We start from the raw sequence: 25,207 nt of genomic DNA on the forward strand, positions 1-25,207 counted from the left end.
CAAAGTTACACAACTTGGTGCTCAATAATGGTCTGGGTTCTGACTTCTAGCTGTGTCTGAATTCCCACATACTTTTGAGGGCTGACACCCATCTCCTCCATGTCTGAATCTCAAACCCTGTAGTCCCTGGTTCTACAGCTGGTTCACAGATCCTGGCTACCTGACCTCAATTATTTACCTACAGCCATCCCTCCCGGACAATGCTGCTTACTCTTGCCTCACCAGTGTTAATTACTTCTGCCTCTCCCCCTTTCAGATTCTAAAGCCAACTGACCTATTTAAATGCTACTTACCTATCAGACTTTCCAGACCCTCCTTACTTCCTGTTGGACCCTGAACCTGACCTGAACTCCTAAGACTGCTTATCTGTGTTCTTCTAGTCTAGGCAAATGATAGCCCCTTCTAACCTATATGAAACATTTTCTTTTGTTGCTTAGAATTTCAAATTCTGTTGACCTTCTTAGCTTATATTTTCTTGGCCCACACTATGTCGTCGATTACCATAGCTTCTGCTTAGTTGAAATAGGATATGTAAAAGCACCGTGTTTAAGCCATAAACCCCATACAAATGTACCCTGCTGCTGTAATTAGGCAATTCAAGCCAGAGGTGACTTTTTCTAACCTTTCTGGTGGAGGAAGACAGTCTGTCAGCTGAAATAGGAACTTAATTATTACCCCAAACCAAAAATAGGTGTATCGACTATTATACTACCGCAACTGATTTCTTTGTGTAGTTGATTCCTTTTGACAAGGTTACCACCATAGGCTTTTTTTTTTTTAATTAATTAATTGATTTTATTTTATTTTTGGCTGTGTTGGGTCTTCGTTTCTGTGCGAGGGCTTTCTCCAGTTGCGGCAAGTGGGGGCCACTCTTCATCGCGATGCGCGGGCCTCTCACTATCGCGGCCTCTCCTGTTGCAGAGCACAGGCTCCAGACGCGCAGGCTCAGTAGTTGTGGCTCACGGGCCTAGTTGCTCCACGGCATGTGGGATCTTCCCAGACCAGGGCTCGAACCCGTGTCCCCTGCATTGGCAGGCAGACTCCCAACCACTGCGCCACCAGGGAAGCCCCACACCATAGGCTTTTAAGATGTGTCATAGGGAACAGAAATAATATATTCTAGGCTATTCTAAAGGCCTCAGACCCTTTTTTCTAATCAACCTGAAGATACTGAGTTTTCAGAGGGCATATACTCTGATCGATTTTCCCATGCAGTGTTGTTCTTACTCACATTACCTTATGTCAAAAAGGAAAAAAAAAAGATCTTGTGGGGAAAGTAATTTCATTGTTTTAAATTTTTAGATAGGGTGACTGAGGCCCAGAGATCTTAGTTAACTTGCTTAAGTGCCCTAAATAAGTTAGGGGTGCATTTTGTACTTGAACTCAGATTTTTTTCTGACTCTAAAGAATCTGCTTTTTTATTTCTCCAGCCCATGCATCTCAAAACTGTAAAACATTCTGGGAAGGAAACTGCTCATTTATTTCAAGATTAAGTGAAGATATATATAAAAGTCCACTTAACAGATCACGTAATATGCCATAGAAAGGTATGTTCAAGAACCCATGCCAGATTATGGTTTTCAATGATTATACAATGCTGCCATCTTGTGGATATGATCATTTGCTGTTGCATTAGCCGGCTTCTGTAGCCAAGCATCGTGCTGGGCCAGAATCACCTAGTTGGATCTGAACATTCAAATGTTAAATGCCCAGGAAAGAGCTGGAGTTGGGGAATTTAGAATAACATTTGAGGGACTAAGCAAGTGTCAGGAGTTTGAGCAAACCTATTGTGCTTTCTGAACAAGATCAAGCATTGCATTATTTCTCGTTAACAATACTTGAATGCTATGATATAAAGTCAGTGCATCTTATGTTTACATGATAAGGGGATAAGAGAAAAAAGAAAACAAAGGTATGTCTTTTCCATATGCATAACCAGTTATTCCTGCATCACTGGTTGAAAACAATTTCCCTTTCTGCCAGTCTTAGTCAGTTCGGTATGCTATAACAAAATACCATAGATAGGCTGGGTATCTTAAAGAACAGAAATTTATTTTCTCACAGTTCTGGAGGCTGGAAGTCTGAGATCAGGGTTCCAGCAAGGTCAAGTTCTGGTAAAGGCCCTCTTCTGAGCTGCCAACTTCTCATGGCAGAAAGCAGTTACAGGTTATCAAGAAGAGTAAACATCACCCAAGGACTTTGTTTCCTCTCTGGGGAAAGAGTTAGTGTGTTTTCAATTGTATACAAGATGGTTGTATCATGGTAGGTGAAAGTATGACCTTGTTATTGTCTTTATTTGGAGACCAGGTATGGTTTAAGGAGATGCATATGCGTGCCAAGTTAACAAGGGATGAACTTGTGATAATAAATTTTATTTGTCATCTCAGCTGGGCCATAATACCCAAATGTTTGGTCAAACATTCTGGATGTTTTTATGAAGGTATTTTTTGGATGAAATTAACGTTTAAGTAGATGGACTTTGAGTAAAGCAAAATACCCTCCATAGTATGGTGGGCTTCATCTAGTCATTTGAAGGTCTTAATAAAACAAAGACTGACCTCTCCCAAGCAAGAAGGAGTTCTAGCAGACAGCCTTTGGAACTCTTTGCAACTCTTCCCTGGGTCTCAGCTTGCTGGCCTACCCTGCAGATTTTGAATTTACCAAGCTTTCACAATCACGTGAGCTAATTCCTTAAAATAAATCTCTCTCTGTCTCTCTTTCTCTCTCTCTCTCTCTCTCTCTCTCACACATACACACACACACATCCTGTTGGTTCTTTTTCTCTGGAAAACTCTAATACACTCATTCACTTTATTCAGGTCACTGCTAAAATGTTCTCTCCTTAGAAACATTTTTCGTGACCAAATTATTTAAAATAGCCCCTTACACACACCTCCTCACCATACCTAGTTACTTTTCAGCTCTTTACCCTACTTCATTTTCCTTCACAGCACTTACTAGTATCTAAAATTTTATATGTATATATATATATATTACTCTTTTATTGACTTAATTCCTTCACTAGAACATTTGCTTAATGAGACAGGAACTTTCTCTGTCTTATTCACTAATGTATCCCCAGCTCAGTGCCTGCCTCAATAATAGCCGTTGAATGATTGAATGGAATATATGTATATATAATGTAGATTTACATATGTACATATTCAGCATATGGCTCTGAAACCTGCCTTTTTTCAGTTAACAATATATCATATCTATAACGTGGACTTCTCCACATGTCCGTACCTTGAGATAAACCTTGTTCTTTTAATTGGTTGTGTAGTATTCCATGGTGTGGACATACTGGAATTTATTTAACTATCTCCTGCTGATAGTTTTTGAGCTGTTTCTATCCCTTCACTTTGATTTTTTAAAAGTCACAAACCACAGCAATATGCATGTATCTTTGTGCACTTGTGTGTGGATTTCTATAGGATAAGTTAATAGAAGTGAAATTCCTGAGTCAAAAAGGTTTTGTCAACTCACACTCTTACTAATTGGTTATACCCTTGCCCACCCAATTGCTGATTTTTTTTTTTTTAATTTATTTATTTTTGGCTGTGTTGGGCCTTTGTTTCTGTGCGAGGGCTTTCTCTAGTTACAGCGAGCGGGGGCCACTCTTCATCGCGGTGCGTGGGCCTCTCACTATCGCGGCCTCTCTTGTTGTGGAGCACAGGCTCCAGACACGCAGGCTCAGTAGTTGTGGCTCACGGGCCCAGTTGCTCCAAGGCATGTGGGATCTTCCCAGACCAGGGCTCGAACCCGTGTCCCCTGCATTGGCAGGCAGATTCTCAACCACTGCGCTACCAGGGAAGCCCTCAATTGCTGATTTTTAAATAGTGGCAGTAAGACCTTGAGGCTATAGTCCAGCGTGGTGAATGCATACTGCAGGAGAGGGAGTTCCTTTTCTCACTAGACTTCTTTCTCATGCAGTTTCCAGGAAAGCATTGCTTTGACCTGACAGAGGGTACCTCCAACAAAAAACCAATGAATAAAAATCTGATATTCCAATATTCAAACAATATTTGAAAAGGTACTGGTCAAATATTTCAACTGTAGTTTTACTTGGTGGTGTGAAATACAGCAGTTGAAAGGAGTTGGTGGTGTGAAACACACCAGGTGAAACACAGCAGTTGAAGGAAGTTGTTCATAAGGAAGTTTAATAAAAGTCTGGCTCTCCTCCTAGCTTTATCTGACTGTTCTTTCTCAGTCTTTTTTGCTGGCTCCCTTTTCTCTGCCTGCTGCTTGGCTGTGTTCACCAGGTCTTTGTCCTTAGGCTTCTTCTTTTTATGTCTTTCCTATTTTCCCAGGGTGATCTCATTCACTCTTACAGCTCCCTGTACAGTAGATATGGCAGTGATCTCCAAATCTATACTGCCAAGCCAAACTTCTCTCTCCCAGAACCTTACATCCATCTTCCCACTGGATACCTCTACTTGGATAAGCCACAGGGTCAGCTAGTCCCAAACTGGTTGCATTACTTGTCCCCAAACCTTTCCTTCTCTAGGAGCTTTTTCTTTTTCTTTTTTCTTTTTTGTTTTTTTAATAAATTTATTTATTTATTTATTTTTGGCTGCGTTGGGTCTTTGTTGCTGCACACGGGCGTTCTCTAGTTGTGGTGAACGGGGGCTACTCTTCGTTGCAGCGTGTGTGCTTCTCATTGTAGTGGCCTCTTTTGTTGTCAAGCACAGGCTCTAGGCATGCAGGCTTCAGTAGTTGTGGCCCGCAGGCTCAGCAGTTGTGGCTCGTGGGCTCTAGAGCACAGGCTCAATAGTTGTAGTGCATGGGCTTAGTTGCTCCGTGGCATGCGGGATCTTCCCGGACCAGGGCTTGAACCCATGTCTCCTGCACTGGCAGGCAGATTCTTAACTACTGCGTCACCAGGGAAGTCCCCTAGGATGCTTTTTCTTTAATGTAGGCTACCAGCATCCATCTACTTACCCAAAACATAAATCTCAGAGTCAGCATAGGCCCTCCATCCTCACATCCTGTAGGTGTCCTCAAATTCTATAGATATTTCTTTAGCATTTTACTCTTACCCTCCCGCCCTCTACTTCACTATCACTGCAGCCTTAATCTGAAGCCTATTATCTCTCCCCTGTCTGAAAAGTACAATTTTCTAACTGGTCTCTCACCCTCCAGCCTTATTTCCTTCTGGGATCCATTTTCCATTCTCTGGACAGATGATCTTTCTAAAATTCTAATAATATCATGCTATCCCCATTCCTCAGTGACTCCTCCATCGCCTACAGGTAAAGTATAAATTCCTTAGTATGGCATACATGCCTTGCATGATCTGGAGCCTCTCTGTCACTGCACACCTCAATGTATACCATTCAGTCCAGTTACAATGAAGTGATTGCAGTCTCTGAAAAACACAAGGTAGTTGCATATTGTTATGCCTTTGCATGTAGTCCTTTCTCCCTGGCGTAACTTCCTATGCCTATCTGCTTGGTAAAAATTCTCTTTAAAGACTCAGCAGGAGGGTTACCATATCTTTGGCTCCCCAAGCTCCCTGTAGAATTGCTGTCTCCCTCCTACAGCAGATACTGTTGGCTGCCTACCCAAGAACATTCCCCCTGATTTTTCCTCTTTCCCAATAAGACTCCAATTTTGTCAAGGCTACATGACTATATGCTTCAGAAGGGAGCTGGCCCAATGTTGAATGTTCATTCATCTAAGCCAGTCAGTGATTGGTTTAGGTATGGTTAGATATGGACATGCTATTCTAGTCAATGATATAGAAGAAGTCTGCTGGACAGCTTTTTGGAGGGTTTGATCTCTTGAAGAGACACACAGGCAGAGATGGTCTTTTCTTCTGATAGAGATTATAGCTTCTGGATGAGCTGGATTTCTGGCACTAGAACCAAAGGAGTACTGACTAATACAAGGAGTACAGTAGAAGCAAAGTAAGTTCCCCCAAACTTGGCTAATAAATCACGATGGTAATGGGTTAAAACCAATTACTAGAACTAAGGCACTTAATCAGTGATGGAGTTCCAGCAAAGTAGACTTAGAGGGACTCTCCTAAGCTTCATAGCCAAGGCTTCACATATTTCTACAGATTAAGAACAGAACTATTCCAGAGCTCAAGGCCGGGTCTGTGTGGGGAGGTTGTGGTCTTGCCCACGGGATGAAGGAGCCAGAAAACCTGGAAGGGAGAGAGAACAGCTCTGTTCTTAGAAGGGTTATTATACCTGCAAAGAGCCAGGAACCCACAGGGAAGCCTCTGGAAGCCAGGAAGGGAGAGAAACAAAAGAGGTATCAGTACTAAGTGGTGTTTCTCAATACAAATTAGCAAACTGGCCCAGAGGTGGTATGACACACTGGAAGAAATGCAGGCTTTGGAGTCATACTGCTGAGGTTGCAGTCCCAGTTCTGCCACTTCTAGCAGCAAGGCCCCTGGCAAGTTTCTGAATCTCTCTAAATCTCAGGTTTCTCATTTGTAAAAAGAAGATGGTAATACTTTTCTTTTAGAGCTGACTAGCAGAGTATCTCGCTTATAATATGGGCTCAATAAAGCAGACACTCTTGTTATAAAATTTTTTATATGTTGCTAATGAGGTTACTACGCTAGCCTGTTATCTGATGAAAGTTTAATTCTGCTAAAGACCCGGCAACCAATAATTTCTTGACTTGCCTTTCTGACAATTTAAAATCTCAGAAGCATGAATAAATGATTCGAGAAACATACATTTGGACTTAGTAGAATTTTTAAAAAATGGTGATGGGAATCTTTGGAGAAAGCAACCAAGTGAGAGAAAATATGGAGTAGTAGTAGTTGGTTATGCACTTATCACCTATGAGCCGTGTACTCTTGGACAGGTTACTTCATCTCTCTGAGCTTCAGTTTCCTCATCTGTAAAATGCAAATAATATCTATCATATAGGATGACTGTCACGATTAGAAATAATCCATGAAAAATTTCTGGCATGTATTAGGTACTCAGTAAGTAGCACCTATTTTTAGTATTACTGTAGAAATTAGAGTGGTAAATTTCATAGAATTAAATTAAAAAATAGATATGATCCCAAGACTGAGACTCTAAAAGAGGTAGGCAGTCTTCTTAAAAATTTATCAGAAAAATAAATTGGATTTATTATGCTCATGGCACTGTCCCCACTGAGCTGCTAAGTACACTTTTGACACAGTTTACCCCTTCACAACCTTTCTTTGCTCAACTCTGCAATTATAAGTGATTCCAATAAGAAATAAAAGGAGAGGCTTGGGAAGAAGATATTGTTACTGTAAAGAAGCTCTTTGACTAGCTAAAATTTTAACAAGTTGAGTAAGAAGTATGACAGCCACCTCTTCTGGTTTTGAGAGTTCAGCTCAGGTGTTGTATTAAGCATTTTACACAGATTATACTCTTTAATTCTTTCAGTTTAGGCCTATAAATTATTAGAAGACTTCATAGTGGACATTTGTCATATTCCTGGCTGCCCAGCCTCCAAATTGCCTTTATAAGTTTGGGGAACAGGCCACGGTGTGAGGCAGGCCCCTACATCTCACTCATGGAAGCCAAAAGGCCCTGGTATCAGTTTTTCCTGATTGTTGACTGCTTGGGACCCAAGCATGACTGATTAGCCCATCCCTCCAGGATTGTGATTCTGGAGATAGGGGTCAAGAGAAGCAGGCAGGGCTTCCATGGTGGCGCAGTGGTTAAGAATCCGCCTGCCAATGCAGGGGACATGCGTTCGAGCCCTGGTCTGGGAAGATCCCACATGCCATGGAGCAACTAAGCCCATGCACCACAACTACTGAGCCTGCGCTCCAGAGCCCACGAGCCACAACTACTGAGCCCGCATGCCACAACTACTGAAGCCTGGGCTCCTAGAGCCCGTGCTCTGCAACAAGAGAAGTCACCGCAATGAGAAGCCCGTGCACCGCAACGAAGAGTAGCCCCCACTCACTGCCACTAGAGAAAGCCCACACACAGCAACAAAGACCCAATGCAGCCAAAAATAAATAAAATAAATACATTAAAAAAAAAAAGAGAAGCAGGCAATGTGTAAAATTTACTATGGTAGTGGTGGTATTCAGTATCTGGTGGCAGTGATGGCAGCTGGGTCAGCTATGGCATGCAGTTCCCAGGGCATTGCCAGTGTCCAGCAGCAGCATCTTTCCTATGGCGTGGTTTCCTCTGTGTGTCTGGCCATCCAGCCTACGTTGGTGCCTCCTGTATTCTTAACCTGGTTTTCTAGTCTTTGCATTGATTCTTTGAGCTCCCCAATACTCTTTGAATAAATTCCTTTTCTGCTTCAGTTAACTAAAATCGGGTTTTGTTGTGTACAACCAAAAGACTGGCTAGTACATAGTCTTTAGGTAACGCTCAACCCAAAAGAGTCTGATGTTGCTGCTTTTAGTACAGATCTCTGGATAAAGTCATGGTCAGATATGCAACTGGTCTGGGAGTTCTGTCTAGGTTTCCTTTAAGCCCATGCACCTCAGGGAAAATATCTGCTGCCCCACCCTAAACCAACTATTCTTTATCTCCCACAACTACTTAATTCACACTCATTCACTTACCCAGTCAATAATCACTTATTAAGCACCTACTATATACAGGGCAATATGCCAGGCACTGAGAGGAGTCCAAAGATGAATAAGCTGTAGCCCTGACAGTATACTTTGAAATTTTGAACCAGGTATATATATTTTCTTAAAAAATAAATTAAGGGGCTTCCCTGGTGGTGCAGTGGTTGAGAATCTGCCTGCCAATGCAGGGGACACGGGTTCGAACCCTGGTCTGGGAAGATCCCACATGCCGCGGAGCAACTAGGCCCATGAGCCACAACTACTGAGCCTGCGCGTCTGGAACCTGTGCTCCACAACAAGAGAGGCCACGGCAGTGAGAGGCCTGCGCGCCGCGATGAAGAGTGGCCCCCACTCGCCGCGACTAGAGAAAGCCCTCGCACAGAAACGAAGACCCAACACAACCAAAAATAAATAAATAAATTAAAAAAAATAAATAAATTAAGGACTTCTCTGGTGGTCCAGTGGTTAAGACTCTGCACTTCCACTGAAGGGGGCATGGGTTTGATCCCTGGCTGGGGAAGATCCCGCATGCTGCGCCATGAGGCCAAAAAAATTTAAAAATTTCAAAAATTAAAAAATTGCTCACTCTGTTGAGGGTAGAAGTGAAGGGGAACTCTTTTTATCTTCGAGTTAGTATCACTGGGGACAAGGTGATATCCATTTCTTTGTAAATGTCCTAGAAATCAATCCCAAAAGGCAATTGGATTCCTTTGTTAGAGGTTTCCAGTCAAAACAAACAAGTAGCTCTCCAGAGCTCTGAGAAAAGAATGCCTCTTTTGAAGCTGACAACTAGATTTCTGCTTATCAAAATATTTGTGACTAGGATGAAAGATGGGGAATTAGTCCCAGTGCATTAGAAATTTAACTCAAGATAACCCATAGTCCTAAAATAGAATCAAAGAAACATCAGTTTCAAATAAAAATATCACCTAGCTTCTCTCCTTTTCCTTAACTTATGAAATAAATTGTACTCCAGGGAAGCAGGGACTCCACTACCTATTGAACCCCTATATTATAGTAATTTGCCCAGGAGGTTTGACACTTCTATCTGAAAACACAGAATATTCAACACAAGCAAGGAAGAAGGGCACATGCATATTAGTAATGGAAAGTAAATAGGTAAAGCAGATGATTCCAGACACCTGGGACAAGTGGTCTCTTTCTCTCTCTCTCACACACACACACACACAAAAGGAGCATAAAGTGAGGTGCTGAGCACTCACAAGACCCTCACCCACAAACAGGAAGTCTGATCTAGAAGTCAGACTTGTTTTGGGGGTCAGGTCTTCATTCCCTGGGTGATTTTGGACAAGTTACTTAACCACTCTAGGACTCAAATTCTCTTCAGAATTCCTTCAGAATTAGAAGGAAACTTAGAGATTACCTAAACTTTAACTTTTGCATGACTCTTCTTTGAAGCATCCCCAATAACCAATAAGCCTCTCTAGTTGAATGCTGACCTTTAGTGACAGGATGCTCACTCTCTCCAGGCAACTGATGTCATTTTTGAAATGCTCTGATTGTTAGATAAGTTCTACCTTACATACTTGCAATTTGTCTCCGTATAGCTTTCCTCATGCTAGTGACCTCTAAGTTCATGTACGTGAAGTCTGATGCATGGACAGCTCTTTAAGAAAGCTCTCAACTTCCTTTGCTTTTCTCCTCTACAGACTAAAACCACCCCCTCCTCTTCTATTGTTCTCATCCATCACATTCAAGATACAGCACCATGCTGGTCTTCATATTTTTATGCATGTAGAGTAGTGCTTAAGCACCCTGAGGCCTCAGACAGTCTGAATTTGAGTACTGGTCCTGTCACTTAGTAGCTGTGTGACAGTGAGCAAGTTACTTTCATTTCTCTAGCCTCAGTTTTTCTCTCTAAAATGAGGATGATAATAGGTATACCTATCGTTAGAGAAGTTATGAATCTTATTGATGAGGAAATACAAATAAAATGTTTAGTACAGTACCTGGCACTGAGTAAGCAATATTACTAGTGCTATCACTAATAATAGTAATAACGTTCACATAATGAGAGTAAGAATGAATATTAGAATTGGAGGATTTAGAAAAGTTAATCTAGTCCATTCTTGACTCCATAAACAAAATTTGGTTGCCCTGATATGAAACTTTCCGTACTTTTCACGTAATGATCACTTTCAAGTGTGTGTTCATTGTCAGACACGTCCCAAGGGGGCAGGGACCTTGTCTGTTATGTTGACTGCTGAATACTTGGTGCCTAGAACAGAGTCCCACTCACTACTGTGAGTCATAGAAAAGGAAACTGGGGTGCAGGGAGACTGGCAGATTTATCTAAGATTGCGCAGAGGGCTCCCAAGAGAGCTAGGATAGGAACCCAGAAATCCTGCGCAGCCGGCACTCAGAATTAAAATCAAGGTCCAGCCCTAAAGTTTGGTGATTCGGGCAGGAGCACAGATATTCAGGGATCCTGGGGTCAACATTCCCACCGGATGGCCTAACTGCCGGTCCCTGTTTTGGTGCTGAGTAGCCTGAGGGAGGAGTAGGTGCCTAAATGAGAAGTCGCGGGTGGGTGGGTCACCGGGCGCAGCACTGACACCCACTTGCAAGGCTTCGCGCTGGCTGCGGGCCAGCGCACGGTAGTTGCTACAGTCGCCGGGCCACCCCGGCTGGGACCCACTCCAGAGAGCGCCCAGTGGAAAACAACCTGCCTCCAGTTGGACAATTAACAAAGGCGCGAGCCGGGGCCGCCCCCTCTCGGCGCACGCACACACGCAGCGTGGGCAGAGCCGCGACCGTCGGCGCCCTCCCTCAGAACAGCGCTCGCAGGCCCCAGCGCCGCGTGGGGCCGGGAGCGCGGCGCCTCTCCTTCCCTGGCTGCGCAATCGCTGGGGCGGTTGAGCTGGCACCTTGCGCGAGCGGTGAGTCCGCCCGGGTGATTGGGGCCGGCAGCATAGGGCCAGGGAAGGTTGCGGGAAAACAGCTGCTGATCAGATCCGGGAAGGGAGGTTGCGGGAGTGCGGGAGCTACGACGCCGGTCCGGGTTGCTTGGTAGCTAGCTTTGTGTCTTGAGCCTAATGGGAATGCAAGCAACCTGATCCAGCTGACCCAAGCGGGTCAGTTTACAGGTGGAAAACTGAGGCCCAGAGAGGTAAGCTGGCCTGGCATTGTTTATCCCTGTGCTTCAGTGTAGAATTGGCGACTTTTTAATGACTCCATATACGTTAAAACAATGGAATAATACAAACAATGGTTGAAAACAAAAAAATCCTTGACAGGGAAAGTTTAATTATAAATAGGGCCAGGGGAAAAGAGAAAGGAAATCTGGTCCATAGGTTAGCTGCCTGGGCCAACAGCCCTCGGAGAAGTAGTGCCGAGACTGGGACTGAAAGCCAGAACTTCCCACCCCTGCCGCAGTGCTCCCTGGACAGCGAGCGCCAGGAACTTAGAGAATGGGGAAGCTGACAGCCTGCCCAGGTGCTGGCTCTTAACCTTCTTGGGATCACTGACTCCTTAAAAATCTGGGTCCCCTCCCCAGGGTTCACACATAATCTTGCACACAGTTTCGGATTTGACAGCAGGATGAAGCATTCCTGCTGTAAGGAATGACTGAAGGCTGGCACTCAGGCTGCGCTGTTTCAGAGCAGTTTATTTGCTCCTTTAAAGGGAGGCAGCTGGTGAAGGAGTGAGTTCCTGCTCTGAGTTCAGACAGCGTCCGACGCCCCTAGCTGCCTGATTTTGGACACATTGTTTAACCTCTCCAAGGCCCAGTTTTCTTTGTAAACTTGAGGTAAGATTGCTTCATCTTTCATGTTGTTGTCAGACTACAGATGAACGTTGAGCCCAGTGCCTCGCTCGTAGTAGGTGCTCAATAAAAGGGCTGGCGCACACAACCCAATGAGTCAAAGGCGTGCCAGTTAAGAAAAAGTGATGACCTGTGGGAAATTGGGCTGTATCCGAAATAAAAGAAAAAAAAAAATTAAAAAATTTAAAACATGCAAATATAAAGTCAGCCCTATTATGACTTATAAGCGGCTGCACATACCTTGGTGATAGTAACCTAAATAAGAGTGCACCTATTTAGAATAATGCACAACACTCAATATTTGACCCTAGCTCAAATGCTGAAAGTAGAAACTACCAGACATTCTAACAAGGACAGCTTATTGGGCCTCACAAGGCCCTTTTGAATGGAGCCAGCATCTGTATAGTTGTTTTTAAATGAGAGGAAAGAGGAGGACATACATGGGAACCTGGGCACCTCCCTAATCTTGCCCAGAGATGGAGGCTCAGCTGAGTTTCTGCCAGGGTACAGGAGTTACTTGGCAGTTGGCTCACATCCCTCTTGGATCAGCAGCTTGCTGTGGTAAACAGTGCCTTGGTTGATTCTGTTCTAGAACAAATAAATGGCTTTTTATTTAACTGATTGGGGATGGGGGTTGTTTTGGGTGCTGTAACTGAAGCAAAATGGCATTTGTTGAGCTTGATTGTCCAAAGCCTGTTGCTTATTGACAGGCTTAAGCTCTTTAAAATCGATGGATCCAAAATTGTGAGGAGAGGGCCTGGGCAGGCCTACTTATCTATAAAAGGAACTGCCCTTACCAAATACTGTGTTGTCTCCTTTCTCTACCATTTTAGGCCTTGCCAATAGAGGCAGGGAAATATGGCTTAGGGCAAATAGCTGTTATTTTATTTGGGTTAAGACACACACTACCTGTCTGGTGGTTACATTCCTCTCTGTGTATTTATAAGGGGCAGTTTTTCCTCAGAGAGAGAAAGAAAGAATGTGTATGTGTATGTCTGGAACATCTTTTGCCCTCTGTCTACTCAACCTCAAACAGTCATTTCTCAACCCAGAGAAGTCCTTTTTCTGCAAGCTTGGTGATTTTGGCACATTCCTTCCCTTGCTGGCTCTGTTGCCTGATTTTGTTTCACAGTAGCTCTCTTAGAAAGTTGTTTTTGATTTGATCTTTAGGTTCCAAACTCTTGGTGTTCCATGGGACAACACAGAGCACACACAGTCATTCTCTTAGACAAAGGCTCTTACTTATTTGAAGGCAGTCCATGTACCCCTTCCGTGCATTTGCCTCTCCAGACTCACTGTCTTCATTCCTTCAACTATTCCTTAGGAGGACAATAGTTACGAGCAGATTTTCTCAAGAAATCTACAGAGCGCTTGCATCAGAATTATCTAGGGGCTTGTCAAAATGCCCCATCTGTGACCTACTGAATCAGAATCTTCAAGAGCGGGGGCAAGAATTTGCATGCCTAATAAGTGCTCCTGGTGGTTCTTGTGCACCTCTGGTTGCCTATGTGTGTGTTGGGGGGTAGGAGACTATTAATTATTTATACATTTCTGTATTGTTTGTCTAGTTATGTAATAAGTGAGAGCCTCTTTTGTAATTTTTTTTTTTTTTTTTTTTGGCTGCGCCACACGACATGTAGAATCTTATATCCCCAACCAGGGATTGAACCCATGCCCCTTGCAGTGGAAGGGCAGAGTCTTAACCAGTGGACCGCCAGGGCAGTCCTCTTTTGTAATTTAAGCAAACAAACAAAAACCCCATGATGTCCAAAGAAAATATATTCATGGCAAATAAGCACTTGAAAAGATGTTCAAGATCATTAATCATTGGGGAAATGCACATTAAAACCACAAGCAGATAAAACTTCGTACAAAGACTGGCTACATCAAGTGTTGACCAGGTTGCGGAACTCATACACTGTTGGTGGGAAAGTAAAATGGTACAACCACTTTTTAAAAGTATGACATTTTCTTTTAAAAATATATACCTATCTGTGATCTAAACATTGCATTCCTAAAAAAAAAAAAAAAAGTGAAAAATAAACATTGCATTCCTAGGTCCAGCTTTATTGTAATAGAGAAACAGGAAGCAACCAATTTTTAATCCAGTGCATAGATAAACTGTGGTATATTTATCTAATATACTACTACTCAGCAATAAAAAGTAATGAACTATTGATACATGCTACAACATGGATGAATGTCAAAATAATTTTGCTGAAAGGAAGAAGCCAGACAAAAAAGTGTACCTACTATATAATTCCAGTTATATAAAATTCAAGGGGAGTTTCTGTCTCTTAGCTGACCTCAAACTTTGTTGTGGCTTCCAAGAGTTGTGTGTCTAACTCCACTTGTAACAGTGTCATTGGCAATTTGATCACTATTCTGCCAGTGTTCATCCTTGTCATTCAGTCATTAATTCAATTAATTGAGCACCTACTATGTGTTAGATCTAGAGTAGACACTAGGTGATGCATTGATGAATATAAGAAACATGGTCTTTGCCCTTGTGGAGCTTCTGCTCTATTGAATGAACCAGTAAAACAAATTGAATAGGAAACATAATTATTGGGGGAAAGGAGTGGTTCTTTGGAAGGGGGATGACTTTCAGGGAAGACTTGTCTGGGTTTCAACAGAGGAATAAAGCAGTCAATTTTATGTTTTTGAATGACCACTCCACTCTGGTGCTGTGTATGCATCCAGTCAGGAGGCTGTTGTACTGATTCAGGAGAAAAATGGTGGAGGTTTAGGCTCAGGTGGTCTTAGAGATGGGAAGCACCAAAAGAACTAATGGCTATCCTTAATGAAACAGGGCAGATCCCAGAGGTTGACACTGACCAACACTCTTTGAATTTGGTATTTTATCAGTTTTTAGTCCATATTATTGTCCTATTGCTTCCCCATCGCCACATCTTATTCCATTACCTCACCTTATTCCTTATTTGTAAGGATGTCACAAGAGACCAGCAGTACCTTCCTAGTCCAGTTACACTAGCCTGTGGTATTCCTTTGATCTACTGATCTAGTCAACTTTCATTAAGGGAATGAGGATAGTCTGGCATGACCTGTTTGTCTTTTTTCTGTTAACCTATGCTGGCTCTCAGTGATGTCTGTCTCACAGACAGATGGTCTTTCCAAGGGCTGATAGACCATCTGTTTTAATCAAGTGGCAGAAACCCAACTCAGAGTGGTTTAGGCCAAAGTGGGGTGGGGAATGAAAATGTGTTAGCTCACATAAAAAAAAATCCAAAGGGAATCAGTCTCCATCATGGCTGGATTAAGTAATGCCATCAGGGCTTAGTCTCATGGTCTCTCCATCTCTCAGCTCCATTTCTTTGTTATTAGCTGCATTGTCAGTTAGGCTCTGCTGTGTAGTTTGTATTACTTATTATTGTCATCATGATTAGCTGTTCTCACCATCTGCTTGAATATGATCAGCTAAGTGTCCTTAGACAACTTCATCCCTCTGATCCACGGTCATGCTACTCTTTCCAGTTTAACAGTAATAGTAACAAAAACAACAGCTACCATTATTGAAAGCTCACCACGTAGCAGACACTCTGCTATACACTTTACATGGATTATCGTATGAAATCTTATAACAACCCTATAAGGAAGGTTATATAATTATCCCAGAGAGCCAGCTGACTGATTGCAAAATCAGAATTTGAAATCAGGTTTTCTGGCTCCAGGGTCTAGGCTCCTAACTTTCATAGTGACCCCTGCAGTCACTCTTTAGGGCTAAGAAGAGGAAAGCAAAGCCATCAAATAGAGTGCCTATTTTTTACTTTTTCTGAACATGAATGTTAAAATTTAGTTGGCAGTCATAGTAGGGGCAGAGCTGTGGAGGTTATTCTTACAATTTTGTTAATCCCAGACGCTTCTGTGTTTTAGAGTTCTGGAAGCTCTTTGTACAGGACCCACCACTCTGACTCTTGTATGTATCTTTATAAATGAGGCTCATTAGCCAGGATCCCTATGTGGCCATTCTCATTTCTATAGGTATTTCCTCCCTTTATTCTTCAACAGGGTCTTTTGTTAGCATGATGTTTAACTTCACCTTCAACAGTCTTCCCATGAACCCTAATCCCTAGAGGTTTTACTTCCTTTTTTTTTCCTTAAATGTTTAAATTGACCTCCCTCTGTAACCTGGGGTGGGAGCCTGATGGATGTTCATCTTTTCTTGCCATGACATTTTACCTTCTGAAAGAACTTTTAAGATGATTGTTTCGCTTTCCTCTGGGATCTGCTTACTTCCATTCACTTTCTTTCTTTCTTTCTTTCTTTCTTTCTTTCTTTCTTTCTTTCTTTCTTTCTTTCTTTCGTTCGTTGTGCTGGGTCTTAGTTGCGGCAGGCGGGCTCCTTAGTTGTGGCTCAAGTGCTCCTTAGTTGCAGCACTCAGGCTCTTTAGTTGTGGCATGCAAACTCTTAGTTGCAGCATGCATGTGGGATCTAGTTCCCTGACCAGGGATGGAACCCGGGCCCCCTGCATTGGGAGCACAGAGTCTTAACCACTGAGCCACCAGGGAAGTCCCTGTCTCCATTCACTTCTTTTTTTTTTTAAAGAGTAACCACCTCTTTTTTTTATATAAATTTATTTATTTTACTTATTTATTTTTGGCTGCATTGGGTCTTCGTTGCTGTGCGCGGGCTTTCTATAGTTGCAGTGAGTGGGGGCTACTCTTTGTTGTGGTGCATGGGCTTCTCATTGCGGTGGCTTCTTTTGGTGCGGAGCACAGGCTCTAGGCACGTGGGCTTCAGTAGTTGCAGCACGCAGGCTCAGTAGTTGTGGCCTATGGGCTCTAGAGCACAGGCTTAGCAGTTGTGGCGCACGGGCTCAGTTGCTCCACGGCATGTGAGATCTTCCTGGACCAGGGATCGAACCCGTGTCCCCTGCACTGGCAGGCGGATTCTCAACCACTGCACCACCAGGGAAGCCCTCCATTCACTTCTGATTGGTCAGAATTAGGTTCAGAGTATCATTTCCCTTGTTACTTCTGTCTTAAAAGGAGTGGAGTCAATCAGGATGTCCATAACATTTACTTAGTCCCTCTGCTTTTAGTGGAACAAAACTTGGAGCAAATAACCAGATATTTTAAATGCCCTATCCTTACTGGGCATATACTCAGAGAAAACCATAATTCAGAAAGACACATGCACCCCAATGTTCATTGCAGCACTATGTTTTCAAAAATTTATTTATTTTATTTTTGGCTGCATTGGGTCTTCGTTGCTGCACGCAGGCTTTCTCTAGTTGCGGTGAGTGGGGGCTACTCTTCGTTGCGGTGCACGGGCTTCTCATTGCGGTGGCTTCTCTTGTTGTGGAGCACGGGCTCTAGGTGCACAGGCTCAGTAGTTGTGGCTCGCAGGCTCTAGAGCACAGGCTCAGTAGTTGTGGTGCACGGGCTTAGTTGCTCTGCGGCATGTGGGATCTTCCTGGACCAGGGCTCGAACCATTGTCCCCTGCATTGGCAGGCGGATTCTTAACCACTGCACCACCAGGGAAGCCCTCATTGCAGCACTATTTCCAATAGCCAGGTCATGGAAGCAACCTAAATGCCCATCGACAGATGAATGGATAAAGAAGATGTGGTGCATATATACAATGGAATATTACTCAGCCATAAAAAGGAACGAAATTGGGTCATTTGTAGAGACGTGGACATGGATGGACCTAGAGACTGTCATACAGAGTGAAGTAAGTCAGAAAGAGAAAAACAAATATCGTATATAACGCATATACGTGGAATCTAGAAAAATGGTGTAGATGAACCGGTTTGTAAGGCAGAAATAAAGACACAGATGTAGAGAACAAACATATGGACAGCAAGGGGGGAAAGTGGTGGGATGAATTAGGAGATTGGGATTGACATATATACACTAATATATATAAAATAGATAACTAATAAGAACCTGCTGTATAAAAAAAAATAAAATTACAAAAAAAAAGAAAGAACCCCAGGGCCATTTCCAAAATTAAATAAAACAAAACAACAAGAAACAAAAACAAAAAAATAAGTGCCCTATCTTTATTGTAGAGCCCTTTTCCCCCCCCCCCTTTAACTTTGTATCCTCACAGTCCAGAAAAATGCTTGACATGGAATAGCTACTCCAAATATTTGTTGAATAAATGTGTGAATGCCCAAATTATTCTGTGCGAGTGTGGACAGAGGAGGAGAGAGGAGAAGAGAACTAACAGTTCTATCCTATCCTAGAGTCAGAAGCAGTCACTGCATAACATTCAACAAACATTTTTTTTTTTTTAGTACCCACTATGTGCTAGACTGATTTTAGTTCTTAATTGCTTATCACAGGGCATCAAAGAGATCTCAGGACTGAGCATGGACTGGACTATATTGAGAGACATATTTTCCCAAATATATTCTCCAAGACACACCTCTGTATCAGACCAGACCAGGAAGTGGAACAAAGGCACCCAGCCTGCTCTCCCAGGCTTTTAAGCTGCATTTGTCCTGAGAGTGTTACAAAGATAGTGGATAACTTAAGCTATCCAATATTTCATTTGTTTTTAACTTTTTACTTTGAAATAAGTATAGGTCAGCATGAAGTTCCAAGGATAGTACAGAGAGGTTATGTGTATCTTCACCAGGTTCCTCCAGTGGTTATGTCTTATCTCAATAGCACAATATCAAAGCCAGGAAATTGGCATTGATACAATCATGTGTTTGATTGTTAGATGTTGTTTTATCACATGTGTAGATTTCTGTAACCACCATTTCAATTAAGATGCAGATCTATTCTATCACCATGAAGTTCTTCCTGTGCTGTTCCTTTATTGCCACACCCAGGTGCCCACCACCCTCATCCCTAACCAGATGGCCACTAATCTGTTCTCTGTCTCTATGATTTTAGATGTTTTATAAATGATCACACAGTAAGCTTTTCAGTTGTTCTTTTTTCAGGCAGCACAACTGGATGATTCTTGAGGATATCAGTAGTTCATCCCTTTTTATTTCTGAGTATTCTGTGACCTTAGATATACAACTTTTTTATTTTTAGCCATCCACCTATTAAATTCACTTAATAAAACAACATTTTGGTTGTTTTCAGTTTTTAGCTATTACAAATAAAGCTTTGATGAACATTCGTAGACAGGTTTTTGTATAGGCATAAGTTTTCTTCCTCTGGAATAGATGCCCTGGGGTGTGATTGCTGGTAAGTGTATGTTTAGTTTTTAAAGAAACTGACAAACTATTTTCCAAAGTAACTGTACCATTTTACATTCCCATCAGCAATGTATGAGAGATCCAGTTTCTCCACATCCTTGCCAACATTTCGTATTATATAATATTTTTGAGGGTAACAGCTTTATTGAGATATAATTCACATCATATAATTCACCCTCTTTTTTTTTGGCCACGCCGCATAGCATAGCATGAGGGATCTTAGTTCCTGACCAGGGATCGAACCTGCGCCCCCTGCAGTGGAAACGCAGAGTCTTAACCACTGGACCGCCAGGAAAGTCCCTAATTCACCCATTTAAAGTGTACAAATCAATGGTTTTTAGTATATTCACTGAGTTGTGCAACCATCACCACTAATAAGTTTAGAACGTTTCACCATCCCCAAAAGAAACCCAGCCACCACACTCCAAATCATTATCCCTTCAGCCCTGGAAACTACTAATCCACTTTCTGTTTCTATAGATTTGCCTATTCTGGACATTTCATATAAATAGAATCATCAAGTATGTGGTCCTTTGTGGCTAACTTCTTTCATTTAGTGTAATGTTTTCAAGATTCATTTATGTTATAGCACACATTAGTAGTTCATTCCTTTTCATGCCAAATAATATATTTTTAAAGAAATAAAAATGTGTTTCTTTCCATTACATGGGCTATAAACTAAGAGAATAACAAAATGCTGCTACGGAGAAGTTCTGCCACGCCTGCTTGGAGGTCTGGATTGCAGTTAACCTAAGTGCTATTTTAAATATTTAGCAGTTCTCTATGAAGTATTACTTATGGTTTTTGTTTATTTAACAACAGTTCTGAGTAGTGGAACCTGAGTAGCTCTCCTGAAATCCGATTGGGATCTTTCTAGAAAAGCGATGAACTGGGTGATGAATGTCAGTGATTCAGGCCAGGGACAGGTCAGCAGGCCAAAGGCAGCGTTCAGGAGCTGGACTAAAGCTGTGCATCAGATATGTTCCAGGATCTTTCTGGGCCTTCTGCCTTCTGAACAACCTTGCTCTCGCCAAGCACCTGTATATAAGCACTGATCCATGGGTCAGTGCTTATGACCCAGGACAGAAACTTCTGCTACTACTACATGAAAAGGAACGTTTATATATGCAAATACATATTCGTATATGTATCAGCATTGTGAGACAGAGAGGAAGACACAATGAATGGGTGCTCATCTTGTCTCCAAGAGCTTAGTGTCTAGCCAGGAAGATGAGGCATAGCCCTAAGTAACCTGAGTACAGGGCTGAATGGGATGCATGTCACTTTAAATATTAGGAAATATTTTAACCGTCCAGAAAAGAACAAAGAACAAAACAACAAATGCCCATGTTCTTACTACCTAGCTTTGTTTAATTTTAACATTTTTGACATATTTGCTTCAGTTTTTTAAAAACCAAATAAAACATCTCAGATACTCAGCAATGAAAAGGAAGGAGCTATTGATAACACACAACAGCTTACATGAATCTCCAAGGAATTATGCTGATTGAATAAAATCAGTCCCAAAAGGTTATGTATTATATGATTCAAATATACATACTGTGTGATTTACATACATTTTTTTTTTTTTATAAACTTTCATTTTATTTATTTATTTATTTATTTTGGCTGCATCATGCAGCTTGTTGGATCTCAGTTCTCTGACCAGGGATTAAACCCTGGCCACGGGAGTGAAAGCGCCGAGTCCTAACCACTAGACCACCAGGGAACTACCTACATACATTCTTGAACTGACAAGAGTATAGAAATAGAGAACAGATTCTTATTTGCTGGGGGTTAAAGATGGGATGGGGCTGGAGCCAAGTGGGTAAAAAGGCAACATGAAGGATCCTTAAGGTGGAACTGTTCTGCATCTTGACTGTATTGGTGTCAACATCCTGGCTGTGAGATTGTACTATAGTTTTGCCTAATGTTGTCACTGGGGAAGTTGGGTAAAGGATACACAGAACCTCTGTATTATTTCTTACAACTGCATGTGCATCTCTAATTATCTCAGAATTAAAAGTTTAACTTAAAAAGCCCCTCAGATACCATTAAGTCCCCTTTGATACTCTCCCCAATTCTATTCCTCTACCTCCCTTTCCAGAGGTTACTTTTATCCTGTGTGGATGGAAATAATCAATAAACAAAATATAATAGGAATAAAAAAGAGTTTTATCTGGGCTAAACTGAGGACTATAGCCTGGGAAACAGCCTCTCAGATAACTCTAAAGAGCTGCTCCAGAGAAGCATGGTTTTCAGCACAGTTTTACATTATTATGTCAGAACAAAGAACATCAAACAAGTCAGGAATATATTCCTTCAAGGTTTCAAAAAAACAGATCAGCATGTATGCAGTGAGTCAGTGTGACCTTGGCTTCTGGGAAAGGAGTCTTATCATCAAAGCAGTACCAGCATTGGTGTTCTAGGAAAGGAGGTATTTAATCTTTATTTTTAACATGGACATTCTTTACTTGTGATCATTGTGCCCTTTTCTTTAATAGTTAAAGCAGATATGACAGTGTATGTCAGATAGGCCACAAACAGGCTGTTTTAGTTAGCAGAAAATCAAGTTAAATCATGTATAAGCCAGAATGACTTCGCTATACCTAAATATGTGAAAATTTCTTTAATCACCTGGATTTATTGCTAACCACTTCCATGAAAAATTTAATACCTGTACTACATGTGTATGTGTCCCTAAACAATATCTAGCATTGTTTCACATATTTTAAACTTTTAAAAACTTTAAAATTTTATTATTATTTTTTTCTTTTCACATTTTAAACTTTTAAAAATAGTGTCATACTCTGTGTATCCTTCTGGGACTTGTTTATATATATTTTTTCCTGTTTACAGTGTTTGTGAGGATATCCATATTGATACATGAATCTATAGTTCATTTACTTTCAGTGTTGTTCAGAATTCCATTATATGGCTATACCACAAGTTATTTATCTACTTTCATTGGAGCTTTTAGTTTTTTTCTAATTTTTTGTTATTTCAGCAGTGCTGCAATGAGCATTCATGTCTACATTTCTTGTGTGTATGTGGGAAGTTTCTTGAAGGCGGGGTATACCTAGGAGTAGAACTCCTTGGCCTGACAGTGTGTGAATTTTCAACTTTTCTAAATATTGCCAAGTTGCTCTTTAGGATGGTTGCAACAATTCACATTATCATACCAGTATATGAGATTTCCCATTCATCTGCAGTCCTACAAACATTATATTTTATTTTCGTATTTTGCTGATCTCTTGGGCATGGAATGGTATCTCATTGTGGTTTTGTTTCGTTTTGCTGCACCACACAGCTTGTGGGATCTTAGTTCCCTGACCAGGGATTGAACCTGGGCCCTCGGCAGTGAAAGCATGGAGTCCTAACCACTGGATTACCAGGGAATTCCCTTATTATGGTTTTCATTATTCGCATTTGCCTAGTTAAGAGTGAATTGAACATCTTTTCATTTGCATATTAGCCATTTAAATTTCTTCTTTTGTGTATTAACTTTTCGTGCTGGTATTAGCCAGGATTTAGTTGGAGATAACACAAAACATTCTATTTTAACCAGAAAGGGATTTAAAAGAGGGTCTTGGGACTTCCCTGGTCATCCAGTGGTTAAGAATCTGCCTGCCAATGCAGGGGACAAGGGTTTGATCCCCGGTCCGGGAAGATCCCACATGCCACAGAGCAACTCAGCCTGTGTGCCACAACTACTGAGCCCGTGCTCTAGAGCCCACAAACCGCAACTGCTGAGCCCACGTGCTGCAACTACTGAAGCCCGCACACCTAGAGCCCGTGTTCCACAACAAGAGAAGCCACCACAGTGAGAAGCCCGTGCACCTCAACAAAGAGTAGCCCCCGCTTGCCGCAACTAGAGAAAGCCCGTGCACAGCAACGAAGACCCAGCGCAGCCAAAAATAAATAAATAAATAAATATTTAAAAAATAAATAAATAAAAGAGGGTCTTAGGAGCTTACCAAATTGGTGGAAGGCCTGGAGAAGCAGTCCACAGAATGGGCCTTAGGAATGAGTCCCAGGGACTTCCTTGGTGGTCCAGTGGTTAAGACTCTGCACTCCCAGTACAGGGGGCACGGGTTCAATCCCTGGTTGGGGAACTAAGATCCTGCATGCTACACGGTGCGCCCCCCACCAAAAAAAAGTAATAATACAATAATACAGCTCCGAAGCTGCTCCAAAGAAACCACTACCCTCTGTAACAATCCAGAAACTGAAGAATTGGGAAGCTGCTGCCCCTGCTGCTGGCTTCAAGATTCTATGACTTTAGCTACAATCTGTTGCCAGAACTATTGATTTCAGAACAATGCAGTACCTGCCCCATTAAATAGTTACTTCAAGCATCACTGCTCTTCCTACTCATCTAATTTCTAAATTCTGGCTCGCATGAGATCATCTGATTGGTGGAATCTTAGAATCTTAGCTGCAAGGGAGTCTGGAAAGCTGGGTTTTAGCTCTCCAGTTTCAGCATTATAGCAGGATCTCATAGGAGGAGGTTAAAATTGACACTAAGTGAACTTAAACACTGTATTTGCAACCATATCCTTTGTCTATTTTTCTTACAGATTGCCTTGTTTTAATGATTCATAGAAGTTCTTTATATAGTCTAGGTATTAAACTTTTGTCGGTTGTATTCACTACAAATATCTTCTGATCTAAGGCCCCTCTTTTCCTTTCGATTTTAGAATTGTTTATGAACAGAACATTCCAATATTGTTGTACTCAGATTTATCAATTTTTTCTTTTGGGGTTTGTACATTTTATGTCTTGTTGAAAAAAATCCTTCTTATCTAGAGAGTTTAAAAAAATATTTTCCTGTTTTCTTCTAAGAATTTAGAGTTTCACATTTAACATTTAGGTCTTTAATCCATCTGGAGTTTATTTGGTGTGTGCTGTGGGATTGCATTTGTTGATTTTTTTTTTTATAGGGGAAGCCAGTTATCTCATGGACCATCCTTTTCCCAGTGACTTATAATGACACTTATGTCATATATCAAGTTTCCATATTTACTGTGGTCTGCTTCTGGGCTCTCTAATCTGTTCTACTGATCTGTTTGCCCCTGTGTCAATACTATACTTTTAAATTATTATGACTTTCAAATGTATCTAGATAATCTGGTAGGGCAGGTCCCCCCACCTTGTTCTTCAGAATTGCCTTAGTCATTCTGAGGCTTTTTGTCCATATATATTTTAGAATCATTGGATTATGTTCTACTAAAAAAAACCCCCAACTCCCCAAACCCTATCAGGAGTCTTATTGAAATTGTATTGAATCAGTTTGGGTCAATTTTCATCTTTATGATATTAACTTTTCCTATCCATGAACATAGTGTATCTCTACTTGTAACTGGTTCTTTTTTGTGGTTTTGTTTTGTTTTGTTTTGTTTTTTTAAGGAAATCCCTGTGGGAGTGCTGTTTCTTTTTTTTTTAAATTTATTTATTTATTTTTGGGTCTTCGTTTCTGTGCAAGGGCTTTCTCTAGTTGTGGCAAGCGGGGGCCACTCTTCATCACGGTGCACGGGCCTCTCGCTGTCGTGGCCTCTCTTGTTGCGGAGCACAGGCTCCAGACACGCAGGCTCTGTAGTTGTGGCTCAGGGGCCCAGTTGCTCCGCGGCATGTGGGATCTTCCCAGATCAGAGCTCAAACCCGTGTCCCCTGCATTGGCAGGTGGATTCTCAACCG

General features: G+C 41.8%; 1 protein-coding gene across 5 annotated transcripts in view; it reads left to right on the forward strand.

Moving 5' to 3' along the window:
* The window catches only part of ARHGEF37 (Rho guanine nucleotide exchange factor 37), a 74,093-nt gene that overhangs the window by 7,078 nt on the left and 41,808 nt on the right, over window positions 1-25,207 (forward strand). The window contains exon 1 of one of the 5 annotated variants that reach the window (XM_068536171.1): window positions 11,417-11,439. The exons of 3 other annotated variants lie outside the window; for them this stretch is intronic. The gene's annotated coding sequence lies outside the window, so the exon portion shown is untranslated. Of the gene's footprint in view, window positions 1-11,416; window positions 11,440-12,220; window positions 12,309-25,207 lie in introns of those variants that run through there. One more of the 5 variants, XM_068536170.1, reaches the window with a different exon arrangement.

Source organism: Eschrichtius robustus, chromosome 2 (assembly GCF_028021215.1).
Source record: "Eschrichtius robustus isolate mEscRob2 chromosome 2, mEscRob2.pri, whole genome shotgun sequence".
NCBI lineage: Eukaryota > Metazoa > Chordata > Mammalia > Artiodactyla > Eschrichtiidae > Eschrichtius > Eschrichtius robustus.